The following is a 14172-nucleotide window of genomic DNA, read 5'->3' as shown; positions in this document are numbered from 1 at the left end:
ACTATGGAGGAGGACATAAAGGAGGCTCTTGCCATGAGATTCATTCAGCCCTCCACCTCTCCAACCAGTGCTGGCTTCCTCATACAGAAAAAGGGCAGGAGCCTGCAGCCATGCATTGATTATAGATTGATTTGGGTATTCTCCACCACTCTTCCCTAAGCAGGATGCTGAAGTTGGGGTTCCTGCAGCTGAAGATCTTGCCCAATGCTGCAAGGAGAAATGGACTAGGCCAAGGGAGATTTTGTTAGCCTCTACCCAGAAGGCTGAAGTAAAGTCTAACTGCTAAAGAAGACAAGGATCAGCTAAGCAGCCAGGGAAACAAGTCTGGCTGTCTACTCAGGATTTGCCTCTCCAGGTGGAGTCTAGAAAGTTGACACCCAAGTTTGTTGGACCATTCAAGGTTCTCAAGAAAGTACACTTTGCAGCTCCCCAAGACCCTCAATCTCAATCCCACTTCCCACATTTCAAAATTAAAACCTGTAAACACCAGTCCTTTCACCCCACCACCATCAGTCCCGCTGCCACCCAGTCTTGTCAATGGGGAGCAGCTCTTTACCACAAAAGAATTCTGGATCCAAGAACTGATTGGGTGTTCAGAAGTTCCTCAAGGAACAGTGCTGGGTTCCTGAAAGGGATACCTTAGATCAGGTGCTCATCCATGACTACATAAGAAACAGGAGCAGAAGTAGTCTATCTTGCCCGCCGAGCCTGCTCTGCCATTCAATAAAATCATGGCTGATCTGACCATGGACTCATCTCCACCTACCTGCCTTTTCCCCATAACCTTTAATTCCCCTACTATGCAAAAATCTATCCAACCTTGTCTTAAATATATTTACTGAGGTAGCCTCCACTGCTTCATTGGGCAGAGAATTCCACAGACTCACCATTCTCCAGGAACAGCAGTTCCTCCCCATCTCCATCCTAAATTTACTCCCTGAATCTTGAGGCTATGTCCCCTAATTCTAGTCTCACCTACCAGTGGAAACAACTTTCCTGCCTCTATCTTATCTATCCCTTTCATAATTTTATATGATTCTATAAGATCTCCTCTCATCCTTCTGAACTCCAGCAAGTACAGTCCCAGGTGACTCAATCTCTCCTCATAGTCCAATCCCCTGATCTCTGGAATCAACCTGGTGAACCTCCTCTGCACCACCTCCAAAGCCAGTATATCCTTCCTCCAGTAAGGAGACCGAACTGCACGCAGTATTCCAGGTGTGGCCTCACCAGTACCCTGTAACCTCCTTGCTCTTAACAGCATAACCAACCTGCTCTTAAATTCAATCCCTCTAGCAATGAAAGCCAATATTCCATTTGCCCTCTTGATAGCCTGCTGCACCTGCAAACCAACCTTGTGTGATTCGTGCACAAGCGCTCCCAAGTCCGTCTTCACAGCAGCATGCTGCAATCTTTTACTATTTAAATAATAATCTGATCTTCCATTTGATGACAACCATCATCACCTCTCCAGGCAGTCGGGGCCATCAGGAGTCAACGGTAGGGGAGGGTGTCTGGTTACTACACGCACTCGACAGCAACAACTTCTGGGGTTGACACGCTCTAACTCTCCAGAATATAGATAGCTGACATGACCCCTTGAAGTTTCAGGACTGCCCTGCTAATTGTTCCACATGTTTTGGCACCAGGATTTTAATATTTAAAGAGCACCTGAACTGAAATTTGGTGCTCAATCATCAGCTCTAATTTAGATTCTTGTCTAGCATCTAGTTTAGAACCCTGTCTTTGTTTCAGTTTCGTATCATCTCAATTCTAGTCTCAGATACTCCAACATTTGGGTCCGAGGTCTCTCGTCACGTTAATAGAGGCATCTGAGAGACTCCCAGGCACATGAATGTACAGAGAATGAAGGGAGATGGACCATGTGTAGGCAGAAGGGATTTTTATAGTCTGCCATTAAAGGTAAATATATCACAGGTTCACTGTTTCTATCCTTAGATTTGACACCTTGGATTTAGCAACGCCATTATCCTCCTTGGGTTTGCCCCCCGCCCTTAAATAATCATTTTACATCACTTAGAACATACTATTTTCACAAGCACTTCTAACTTCAGACAAAAAACAAACACTGGCTCCCTTGAAATATCTCGCAAAGAGAAAGATCTATTGTTGATTTGACAAATATGGAAAGAAACCTAGAAACATATCAACTAACCTGAGTGACAAAGAACACATTTGACATGATGGAAATCTAAAGCAACTGTCAAAAATAAACCTGCTGGAACTGTGATCTCAACCTCAATAAATACTTCTATTAGAGAAAAGGCAGATGAATTTTATGCTGAAAATCCCCACCCAAATATACTAATAATTTTTCTCTGCTCTTCATATCTCTCATACCGGTTCTCTCTCTCAGGACATAAAGAATGAAAGCACAGATATTCAGGGGATGGTAAGATACTTCATGTGATTGTTATTCTGGTGATGATGTTTGGCAATATAGAATTGTCTCTCAGGATGTCACTGTGAGTGTAAAGAGATGCTTGTGATAGTAAAGGGCTTGCTAACCTAAATGGTTCTTCCACACTGTGCTTTAATGTTCCTTTATTGTGCTTCTCTGAGCTGCACACCTCTGACAATCGGAAAACTAATTCTGATCCACCCTCAACAACTAAAAGATTTACAACAATCATCTTTATTATTCAATAATATCCAGAACTGTTCACATCTTAGTCAAATATGAAGGCACTTTAACTAGATTTAAGAAATTCTTGGCAAGTTTTTTTGGACAGAGTCGTAGAGCCTGCTGACTAAAATTCCCATTCAAGCTAGTCCTATCTGCCCACAGATGGCTCATATCACTCTAACCCTTTCCTATCCATGTATCTGTCCAAGTACCTTTTAAATGTTAATAATGCACTTGCTTCAAGCAGTTCCTCTGGCTGCTCATTCCATATACCGACCACTCTCTGGATGAAAAGGTTGTCTCTCAGGTTCCTAATAAATCTCTCCCTTCTCACACTGAACCCGTGTCATTTAGTTCATGACTCCCCAACCCGGAGAAATGGATTGTCATATAATTCAACAAAATAGGACAGACAGTTTCAATCCAATCCAATATAAGGATCACTGAATTTTTTGCAATAATGAATTTCAAACTATCCAAGAATATTGCTGCTTAGAAGCTGGATTGACAAACATCATTTTTCTGTCCATTCAGTTTTAATGAAAATGAAAATTAGACCACAAAGCCATAACACGTATCAGCAAGATTAGGCCATTCAGCCATTCGAGTCTGCTCCACCTTTCCATCATGGCTGATCCCAAATCCCACTCAACCCCATACGCCTGCCTTCTCGCCAAATCCTTTGATGCCCTGACCAATCAGGAAACGTTCAACTTCTGCTTTAAATATACCCACGGATTTGGCCTCAACCGCAGTCTGTGGCAGAGTATTCCACAGATTCACTACGCTCTGGCTAAAAAAATTCATCCTTACCCCTGTTCTAAAAGGTCGCCCCTCAATGTTGGGGTTGGGGCCTTTGATTCTGGATACCCCCACCATACAAAACATCCTCTCCACATCCACCCTATCTAGTTCTTGCAACATTCAATAGGTTTTAATGAGATCCCCACCCCCCACCCCCATATTCTACTAAATTCCAGTGAGTACAGGCCCAAAGCTAACAGATGCTCCTCATATGTTAACTCCTTCATTCCCGGAATTATCCTCATGAACTTCATCTGGACTCTCTCCAATGACAACACATCCTTTCTGAGATATGGGGCCCAAAACTGTTGACCATACTCCATGTGCAGCCTGCCTACTGTCTTATAAAGCTCCAGCATTACCTCCTTGCTTTTAAATTCTATTCCCTTTGAAATAAATGCCATCATTGCATTTGCCTTCTTTCCCACAGACACAATCTGAAAATTAACCTTCTGGGAATCGTGCATAAGGATTCCTAAGTCCCTCTGCATCTTTGAGTTTGAACTTTCTCCCCCTTTAGATAATAGTCCACACTATTGTTTCTTTTACCAAAATGCATTAGCATACATTTCCCAACACTGCCACTTTTTTGCCCATTCTTCCAATTTGTCAAGTCCTGTTGCACTGCATTGCTTCCTCAGCACTACCTACCTTTCCACCTATCTTTGTATCATCCGCAAACTTTGTCACAAGGCCATCAATTCCACTGAGGGAAATTAAGGCAAAAGTAGTGCCCGTACTACAATTCCATGGTCCTCTGAACAACATGAACATAGAATAGCATGGCACAGTACAGGCCCTTCGGCCAACAATGAAGTGTTGACCTTCTAATCTACTTCAGGATCAATCTAACCATTCCCTCCCACAGAGCTCTCTAATTTTATTTCATCCACATGCCTATCTAAGGGTTTCTTGTGTCCCCAACGTTTCTGTCTCTACCACCACCTCTAGCAGTGCATTGAACACATTTACCATTCTCTGTGTAAAACACCTAGCTCTGACATTCCACCCCCCCCCCATATGTTCTTCCTTAAGATTACTGTATGTCCTCTCCTATGAGCCATTGCCATCCTGGGAAATGGCACTGGCTATCTATTCTACCTATGCCTCTTATCGTCTTGTACGCCTCTATCAAGTCACCTCTCAGCCTCCTTTGCTCCAAACAAGAAAAGCCTTAGGTCATGTCAACACTTGCACACAAGACATGCTCCCTAATTCAGGGAGCATTCTGGTAAATTTCCTCTGCACTCGATCCGAAGCTTCCACATTCTTGTGTGTAAATTTGTGCACTGGAACTCTATGATATGCAGCACATGCCTGGGCCCCCTTTTAGGATTTTCATTTATGTTTGGATAGCCTCGTCATTCATTGGCCTCTCCTGCTGAGACAATCCTTCACAATGGTCACTTCAATGTTACTAAAGTAGACTTGCCTCAATTGGTCCCCAGCCCTTTGAATCCAATGCTGTGAACTTTCTTCAAGTGGGTCCCCTTGGTGGGCATGCCTAGCTGTTCCTCACAATCCCTGAACCACTTCCTACCTCCATTCCACGGCATTGATATCTGAATCCTAAACATTCACCAAACCTCCCCTCTCCTCAATGAATGATCTGATGCTTCCACTGAAACTTATCCAAACTACTCCTCGCTAATCCTTGCATCAGGTTCTTATTTCAACCTTCCAAATCCATTGTCTATATCAGTCTCACAGTCCACACCTAAATATATGTCCTGGTTTTATCCTCCTACCAATCCCAGAAAAAGCTTCCCTTCTCCGCATTCAGAAGCCACACTACCTTCCACTGGAACCTCACATACTTCCCTTCCTTGACTTAATTTCCCCTGTGAGCACTGAAAGAAAAGGCCTTCCTTCATGTAAGCCCTGTTGTCTAGTGAAACCACTAGGCTTTCCATTGGGAGCTATTGATTAGAACAGTTATTAGGTCACCACACAATGACTTTTTAACAAGCCTAAACATACAATATTCAACTTCTAGACATGCATTCTTTGGCTCTGTACAGAAATTAGTGTTAGCTTCCTCCACTGTCTCTAAACTTCTCCAGCTGCATTTAGGGTTGAGAACCACTGTTGGTTCATTTTCATACAAACAGCTTTATTTATTGATAGATAAGCGCATGTTAGCTCAGCCAGTCCCCCCAATCCCATGAAATTGCAACCCCGCCACACTATGACTTATTAAAGATAAAGATTAGTTTTACTTGTCACACGTATATCAAAATGTACAGTGAAACGCCGTTTAGCATCAGATCAAATCAGTGAGGGTCGTGCTGGCAATTATCACCACACTCCTAGCATCATAGCATGCCTACAACTTACTGACCCTAACAATTCACCTTGGAAAGTGTACGGAAACTGGAGCATTCAAAGGAAGCACACGCAGTCACGAGAAGAATGTACAAATTCTTACCAGACAACGAAAGAAATTGAACCTGGATCTGTGATCGCTGGCCAATACACTACAACACTGCCCCTTGCGAGCACTAGCTGTTGTAATGCAGATAACGGATCACTTGATTTCCGTTATGTACAAGGTTAACTGCTCTCGGCTATAGTGTTTATCTATAGATCTAAGAAGAATCCATTCCCTTTCCCCATCATCTTTCTCCCATCACAAAGTTTCTAATGCTTACTGAGCTGCCTAACCTTAGGCTTCTCAATCACCTGACCGTCACTCGTGTGCTTGCTATGGACGTAAGGACATAGGCCCATCAAGTTCACACCATTTACACTAATCCTTCATTAATACCTTACATTATCCTGCCCACATTCTCATCAGCTTCCCCAGATTTTCACCATTCACCAACACACATGGGGTAACCTACAGAAGCCAATCAACCTACCATCCTGCATGTCTTTGAAGCTTGGCCAGAAATTAGAACACCCAGGTGGTCACCAGCAGAACGTGCGAACTCCACACACACAAGAATCTGAGGTCAGGGCTGAGTCCAGGTCTCTGGCACCGTGTAGCCGCAGCTCTTTTTTGGATGGAAACTGCACTGGGACCCAGCTTCAAAAGATTCTGCTTGTGTTAGTGGTGGCTATCTCATCCCTTTTAGTCCTGCGCCAGCGTTTGGACAAGGCACTCACTTTATTCACCGCAGAAAACTGAATGGATTAACTACACCAGTCAACCAACCTGGCATTTATGGTTATTTAAGAAATGTAATTATAGACCTTCAGCTGGAAGGGAGGAGACAGTTTAAACCATTTCCATATGGGTCCATAAAAAGGGTCAGGAAAAAAACATGGGGAACATTTAAGCCTATAATATAGAAAATGAAGTAATTCTCTGCACATGAGGAAGAAGTATAATTTTCTATGTAACTCAAAACATCATTTGAACTTTCCCTTTGCGAAGTTTTCTCCAGCATAACACACAAAAGGGCCCCATAGTTGCATTCATCTTAACATTTCATGAATCAAACAAAAACAAACACACGTAAGGATCTAGATAACCATTTTTCTACAATGTTCTGGATCAATAACTTACAAGAATATCTTAAACATGACATATAAATTCAAAGATAACAATCCAGCCACTGCTAAGTTCTGTTCGATAACTTTTTCTCTCATCTCTTGCAGATTATAACAGCACTTGATAAAGAACAAAACATCCAAGTGGAATAAACAGGAAGTAGAACTCATTGGTAGCTCGATGGCATGATGATTGAATGGTCTCTTTGCTGTGTGGTTCACAGATTTAACAAACTGTCTTAATCTGCAAATCTCTGCAATGTACTTGAGGATAATTGATAGGTGGCAAAGGACATAGCAGGAAGCCATTTGCCCCATCATATCCTTGTCAATAGAAAAAGTGCCACCCAAACTATCCTCACTTTCCAGCATTAAGTCAGAGCTCTCCACTCTGAATGCATATATCAAATTTATACCATGCTTGCAAGTTAGTGATCCAGAACACATCCCACCACTGTTCAAATTTAAATAGGTTTTCTGTCGCCATTACTCAGTCAGGCAGTGAATTTCAGACTCTTAACCCTCTCTGGGTGAAAAAGATTTCCTTTGTCACCCCTCTAATCTTTCTATTAATTATTTCACATCTATACCCCTGTTTGTAGGTTATTTCCCTGCTCAAAGACAAAAACTAATATATTCCCATCCCTTGAAGCCATTGAGTCAGAACTCAACTGAACAGTGATTTACTGCGCCTGCATAGATTGTGACCTGTAGTCTGGCTCTCAAGTCTCCTCTAATGTATAGCTGTTCTCACTCCTCCTGACCAGTTATGCAGACTCTAATGACCCACTTACAATCATTTTTATAATATTCCTTCCAGCAATCTAACAAGAAGAAAGAAGCCATTGATCTATTGGGAACAGGGTCAAAAGTGGATCTGTTTGATCATTAAACAGTAGGCTGGTCCAAATTTTTTCATTCAACAAAACTAAGACTGCCTGTTCCTCCAAACTCAAACACAACAAAACTAAGACTGCCTGTTCCTCCAAACTCAAACACAACAAAACTAAGACTGCCTGTTTCTCCAAACTCAAAAACAACAAAACTAAGACTGCCTGTTCCTCCAAACTCAAACACAACAAAACTAAGACTGCCTGTTTCTCCAAACTCAAAAACAACAAAACTAAGACTGCCTGTTTCTCCAAACTCAAAAACAACAAAACTAAGACTGCCTGTTTCTCCCAACTCAAACACAACAAAACTAAGACTGCCTGTTTCTCCAAACTCAAAAACAACAAAACTAAGACTGCCTGTTTCTCCAAACTCAAAAACAACAAAACTAAGACTGCCTGTTCCTCCAAACTCAAAAACAACAAAACTAAGACTGCCTGTTTCTCCAAACTCAAAAACAACAAAACTAAGACTGCCTGTTTCTCCAAACTCAAAAACAACAAAACTAAGACTGCCTGTTTCTCCCAACTCAAACACAACAAAACTAAGACTGCCTGTTTCTCCAAACTCAAAAACAACAAAACTAAGACTGCCTGTTCCTCCAAACTCAAACACAACAAAACTAAGACTACCTGTTTCTCCAAACTCAAACACAACAAAACTAAGACTGCCTGTTTCTCCAAACTCAAAAACAACAAAACTAAGACTGCCTGTTCCTCCAAACTCAAACACAACAAAACTAAGACTGCCTGTTTCTCCAAACTCAAAAACAACAAAACTAAGACTGCCTGTTCCTCCAAACTCAAAAACAACAAAACTAAGACTGCCTGTTTCTCCAAACTCAAACACAAATGCCTTTGAGTAAATCAGAAATGTTAACAATTAGGCTGGTGATGCACGTGCACCATTACACCCTCATGTTCAGTATTTAGATTGATCTGAGCTGTTGGATCTTTTCCGAGCAGATCATAGGAATTTCTCTTTTATAGATGTTTAAATGTGGTATCCTGGTATTTGGAAGTGGATTTCAGCTTTCATTTACCCAAGAGCATCTCTTTTTTAAGCAGTTAAAATACATTCCAGCATGAATTCTTTTTAACAAGTTATGTACTTTCTGCCCAACAGATACTTAACTATGGAAATGCCTATCAACCATTGAAGGTTGCAGGATAACTTTCCCATTTTGTTATTCCCCCATATGATCATCTCTGCCAGGGGAATGAGCCGCTGTGGGTTATTCTAATAAAGACTAGCAAGTGAATTCAAATCTTGAGTTTAGGATGGGGAGGAGGGTTAAAACTCCTGAGCATACATTTGTACCTGGCTTCAACATGGCATTGTTGAACTTAACTCTACACATTTGAATAGATGTTCTTAAGCCCCTACGCAGATGATAACTGCATGTATTGCATCTGCAGACCCCCACATAATGTAAGCCAACCACAACGTAATACTTATGCAGAAGCATTCCAGATTCTCAGTGAGCTGATGTAATGCTTTCAATCTCTGGCAGTTCACTCTTGCCTGTGAGTAGACTAGGAAAATGCCCTCTTCAAACTTGACTGATGACACACATGAAAAACACTTAATGAAGCCCAAGAAACAATCTGTGTCATCACTATAGGTATTATTGACCAAGCCATTAGCATCTCAAGGTATGATTCTAGAATGACACTCTGGAATACATTTGAACAGACACCAATCTGCGATCAGAAGCACGAGAAGACGTAGCTCACTCAGATTTGCCCGAATGAATACATAAGGCATCAATTTGCGGCAGTTTGGATTTTGCACAGTGGCCAATTAGTGATTAGGACTGATTGGCAAGAACAAATAAAAATAAGGCAGGGACAAGCAGAGTGGCCTTTGTTGGAGTGGACAGCATTAGAGTGGGTATTTGAGGCTTTAGCTTTTCAAGGATTCAGCAAGGAGAGGCTTGTGTGACAGAAGGCAAAAACATTTTACATAGATTTTTTTCCAGTTTATTTATTGTTTCGTCTGTATAATTGCACAGTTAGAACTGTAAGAATGACAGGCAGGAAAGCTGAATGCTCCTCTTGTGAGATGTGAGAAGGGAGAGAGATCTCCAGTGTCCCTGTCGACTACAACTGCAGAGTGCATCCAGCTGCAGCTTCTAACACCCCACGTTAAAGAGTTGGAGCTGGAATTGGATGAACTCCAGATCTTTCAGGAGGCTGAAGGAGTGATAGATAGGACAAATAAAGAGGTAGCTACGCCCAAAGTGCAGGACACAGGAAACTGGGTGACAGTCAGGAAGGAGAAAGGGATTAAGCAGTCAGTGCAGAGTTCCCCTGGGGCCATCCCCCTCAACAACAGGTCTATCACTTTGGATACTGTTGGGGATGATGATCTAACAGAGGAAAGTCACAGTGGCCAAGTCTCTGGCACTGAGTCTGGCTCTGCGACTCAGAAGGGAAGAGGCATGCTGGTGATAGGGGATTCAATAGTTAGGGGAACGGAAAGGAGGCTCTGTGGACGAGAGCAAGATTCCCAGATGGTATATTGCCTCTGGGAGCCAGGGTCTGGGACATCTTGGATCGAGTCCTCAGCAATCTTAAGTGGGAGGGTGTGCAGCCAGAGGTTGTGGTCCACATTGGTACCAATGACATGGGTTCTGCAAAATGAATTCAGGAACTAGGTGCTAAGTTAAAGAACAGGACCTCCAGGATTGTGATCGCAGGAATGCTACCTGTGCCACGTGCTAGGGAGGCCAGAGATCGGAAGCTTATTCAGCTTAACACATGGCTAGGAATTTGGTACCAGATCATCGGATCAATGGGCTCGCTTGTGGGTAAGGTAGGTCCTGTGCAGAAGAGACAGCTGGCACCCAACCTGGAGTGGGACTAATATCCTAGTGGGAAGATTTGCTAGAGCTGCACGGAGGGAGGTTTAAACTTGAGTTGCAGGGGGAAGGGAACGAGAGAGTCAGAACAGATAGTGCAGAGGTTGAGACAAAAAGGAGGTCCTGTCTAAGAAAGAAAAGGAGGTGCACAGCAGGTTTAGGCAGGTAGGAATAAATGAGGTACTTGAGGAGTATAAAAAATGCAAGAGAACAATTAAGAAAGAAATCAGGAGGACCAAAAGATTGCTCTATCAGACAAGGTAAAGGAGAATCCTAAGGGATTCTACAGATATTTTAAGAGCAAAAGGATTGCAAGGGATAAAATTGGTTGTCTAGAAGATCAGAATGGTAATCCATGTGTGGAGCCAAAAGAGATGGGGAGATCTTAAATGGATATTTTGCATCTGTATTTACCTGGAAGACGGACGGAGAGCCTGTAGAAGTGAGGCAAAGCAGCAGCAAGGTCATGGACCCTATACAGAATATAGAGGAGGTGGTGTTTGCTCTCTTGAGGCAAAGTAGGGTGGATAAATTCCCTGAGCCTGACAAAGTGTTCCCTCAGACCCTGTGGGAGGCTGCTGCAGAAATTGCAGGGGCCCTAGGCGAGATATTTACATTATCCTTAGCGTCAGGTTTGGAGGACAGCTAATGCTGCTCCAGTTTTTAAGAAAGGCTCTAAAATTAACCAGGAAAGTATGGGCCAATGAGCCTGGCATCAGTAGTGGGAAAGTTATTGGAAGATACTCTAAGCCAGGAGTCCCCAACCTTTTTTTGCACTGTGGACCGGTTTAATATTGACAATATTCTTGCGGACGGCCGACCCGGCGGGGGGGGGGGGGAGGCGCGGGTGGTAGGGTTGCCAACAGACAAGAATAACAATCAAATACATTGAGTTTGCTCTGAGAAAGACTACCATGACCACGAAGCCTTGCACGGGCACCAGTGCACATGCGTGTACGTGCCAATTTTTTTTCTACAAATCGTTTTTGGCGATTCTGTTCGGGGGTGGGGGGGCGTTAATCATGACCGGAATATAGGTGATAAATGGCTAATGCAATCAATTTCGTTTCTAAAAGGGTTTATCTAACGAATTTAATATTAAACACACAGAGCATATTTTCCTCACATGAATATAGTGATATGTCAATTATAAGTCACTTATAAGTCAATAGCATCATAACATTTTAAGTAACGTTTTGGATATTAAACACACAGCATGTAATTTCCCCGTATGAACATATAAAATCATTGCAACACACCAATATCGCTGAATCAGTGGGAGCTCTGGGCTTGTTTTCCTGCAACAAGACGGTCCTATCGAGGGGTGATGGGAGACAGCGATACTCGAAGGGGGTTCCTTATGTCCAGTCTATCCCGCAATTTAGTTTTTGTTGCATTCATTGCAGAGATATGTTGGAAATGGAAGCAACGTTTTCAGTGCTTTCATGGCTATCTCAGGATATTCAGCCTTGACTTTGATCCAGAATGCCGGCAGAGATGTTATGTCAAACACACTTTTCAGCCTGTCGTCAATTGCAAGCTTGAGGAGTTGATCTTCTTCCCGCGCTGACATGGATGATGCGTGGGTAATAACCTCGCGTGCGTTCAAGCTCAACAGTGGCCATGACAGGGAATGAGGAAAGGTGCAGCTGACTCATATCGCCAAATCATATCATTTCCTCGCTGCCCGGTAGCACATGCTTTGCAGCCCAGTACCGGTCCGCAGCCCGGTGGTTGGGGACCGTTGGTCTAAGCGATCGGATATATGAGTATTTGGATATACATGGACTGATTAGGGGGTAGTCAGCATGGTTTTGTACATGGTAGGTTGTGTCTAACCAATCTTATAGAGTTTTTTGAGAAAGTAAACAGGAAAGTTGATGAAGGCAAGGCAGTGGATGTTGTGTACATGGACTTTAGTAAAGCATTTCACTGGGCCCCTCATGGGAGTTTGGTCAAGAAGATGTAGTCACTCGGCATTCAAGGTGAGGTAGTAAATTGAATTAGACATTGATTTTGTGGGAGAAGCCAGAGAGTGGTAGTGGACGGTCGCCTCTCCGACTGCAGCCCTGTGACTAATGACATGCCTCAGCAATCAGAGCTGGGACCATTGTTGTTTACCATCTGTATCAATAATCAGTATGATATGTGGTTAACTGGATCAGCAAATTTGTGGATGACATCAAGATTGGGGGTGTAGTGGACAGCAAGGAAGACTATCATAGCTCACAGCTAGATCTGGACCAGCTGGAAAATGGGCTGAAAAATGGCAGATAGAATTTAATGAGGACAAGTGCGATGTGTCGGACTTCAGAAGGACCAACCAGGGTAGGTCTTACAGAGTGAATGGTACGGCCCCGGGGAGAGTAGCAGAACAAAGAGATCTGGGAATACAGGTTCATAATTCATTAAAAGGGTGTCACAGGTAGATACGGTCATTAAGAAAGCTTTTGGCACATTGGCCTTCATAAATCAAAGTATTGAGTACAGGAGATGGAATGTTATGTTAAAGTTGTATAGGACGTTGGTGAGACCTAATTTGGAATAGTGTGTGCAGTTTTGGTCACCTACCTACTGGAAGCATGTAAATAATATTGTAAGGGTACAGAGAAAATTTACAAAGATGTTGACTGGACTGGAAGAACAGAGTTATAAAGAAAGATTGAATAGGTTAGGACTTTATTCCTTGGAATGTAGAAGACTGAGGGGACACTTGACAGAAGTATACTAAATTATGAGGGGTTACAAAATTAGGCTAAATGCAAACAGGCTTTTTCCACTGAGGTTCGATGTGACTATAACAAAAGGTCGTGGGCTAAGAAAGAAAGGTGAAAAGTTTAAGGGGAACATGTTGGGAAACCACTTAACTCAGTGAGTAGTGAGAGAGTGGAAGTGGTGCACGTAAGCTTTATTTTAACGTTCAAGAGATGTTTGGATAGGGTCATGGATGGTAGGGGTATGGAGGCTATGGTCCTATTTGACTCTATAACACAGCATTGCTATAAAGAATTATAGCGTGCAGATTCAGAAACTACAGACAAAAACGATCCAGTGTAACTAGGGGCAGCCAGACTCCTAGAGTATATACTAGTAAACTGAACTAGTCACCTTCACTGATGGACTAGAGCAATCATATCCAGGGTTAATTTACTACTTGGCTTAAGTTCCACAGAAGCAGTGAACCTCAGGCAGGTACAGGATCACAAGGTAGAATGGAAGGGTAACAAGCATATTGTGGTGAGCATTTGGTCCAAGATGACAGATGAGAAGAGAACGGAGTTCTCAGGGGACCACCAGCCGCAGGAGATGTCTGTCAGCATCGGAAATCTACCACCGCCAGAACAGCAACCCGTCTCGCATCTCCAGTGTGCCCCACTGAGAGTGTAGGGCTTTGGGCCTGGATACAGGGCGGAGACCTCTGCCCACTCCAGCTGCCGTCCCACGCTCAGCCATTCCCCTCACCCGGGCCGGC

General features: G+C 43.0%; 1 protein-coding gene across 3 annotated transcripts in view; it reads right to left on the bottom strand.

The window, feature by feature from the left end:
- Positions 1 to 14172, bottom strand: part of LOC140209914 (tetraspanin-18-like) — a 159688-nt gene that overhangs the window by 55407 nt on the left and 90109 nt on the right. The gene's annotated exons all lie outside the window — the stretch shown is intronic.

The sequence above is a fragment of the Mobula birostris genome, chromosome 14, assembly GCF_030028105.1.
Source record: "Mobula birostris isolate sMobBir1 chromosome 14, sMobBir1.hap1, whole genome shotgun sequence".
Taxonomy (NCBI): Eukaryota; Metazoa; Chordata; class Chondrichthyes; order Myliobatiformes; family Myliobatidae; genus Mobula; species Mobula birostris.
Note: the sequence above shows the minus strand (reverse complement) of the source record. Positions and strands in the feature narration are given on the sequence as shown.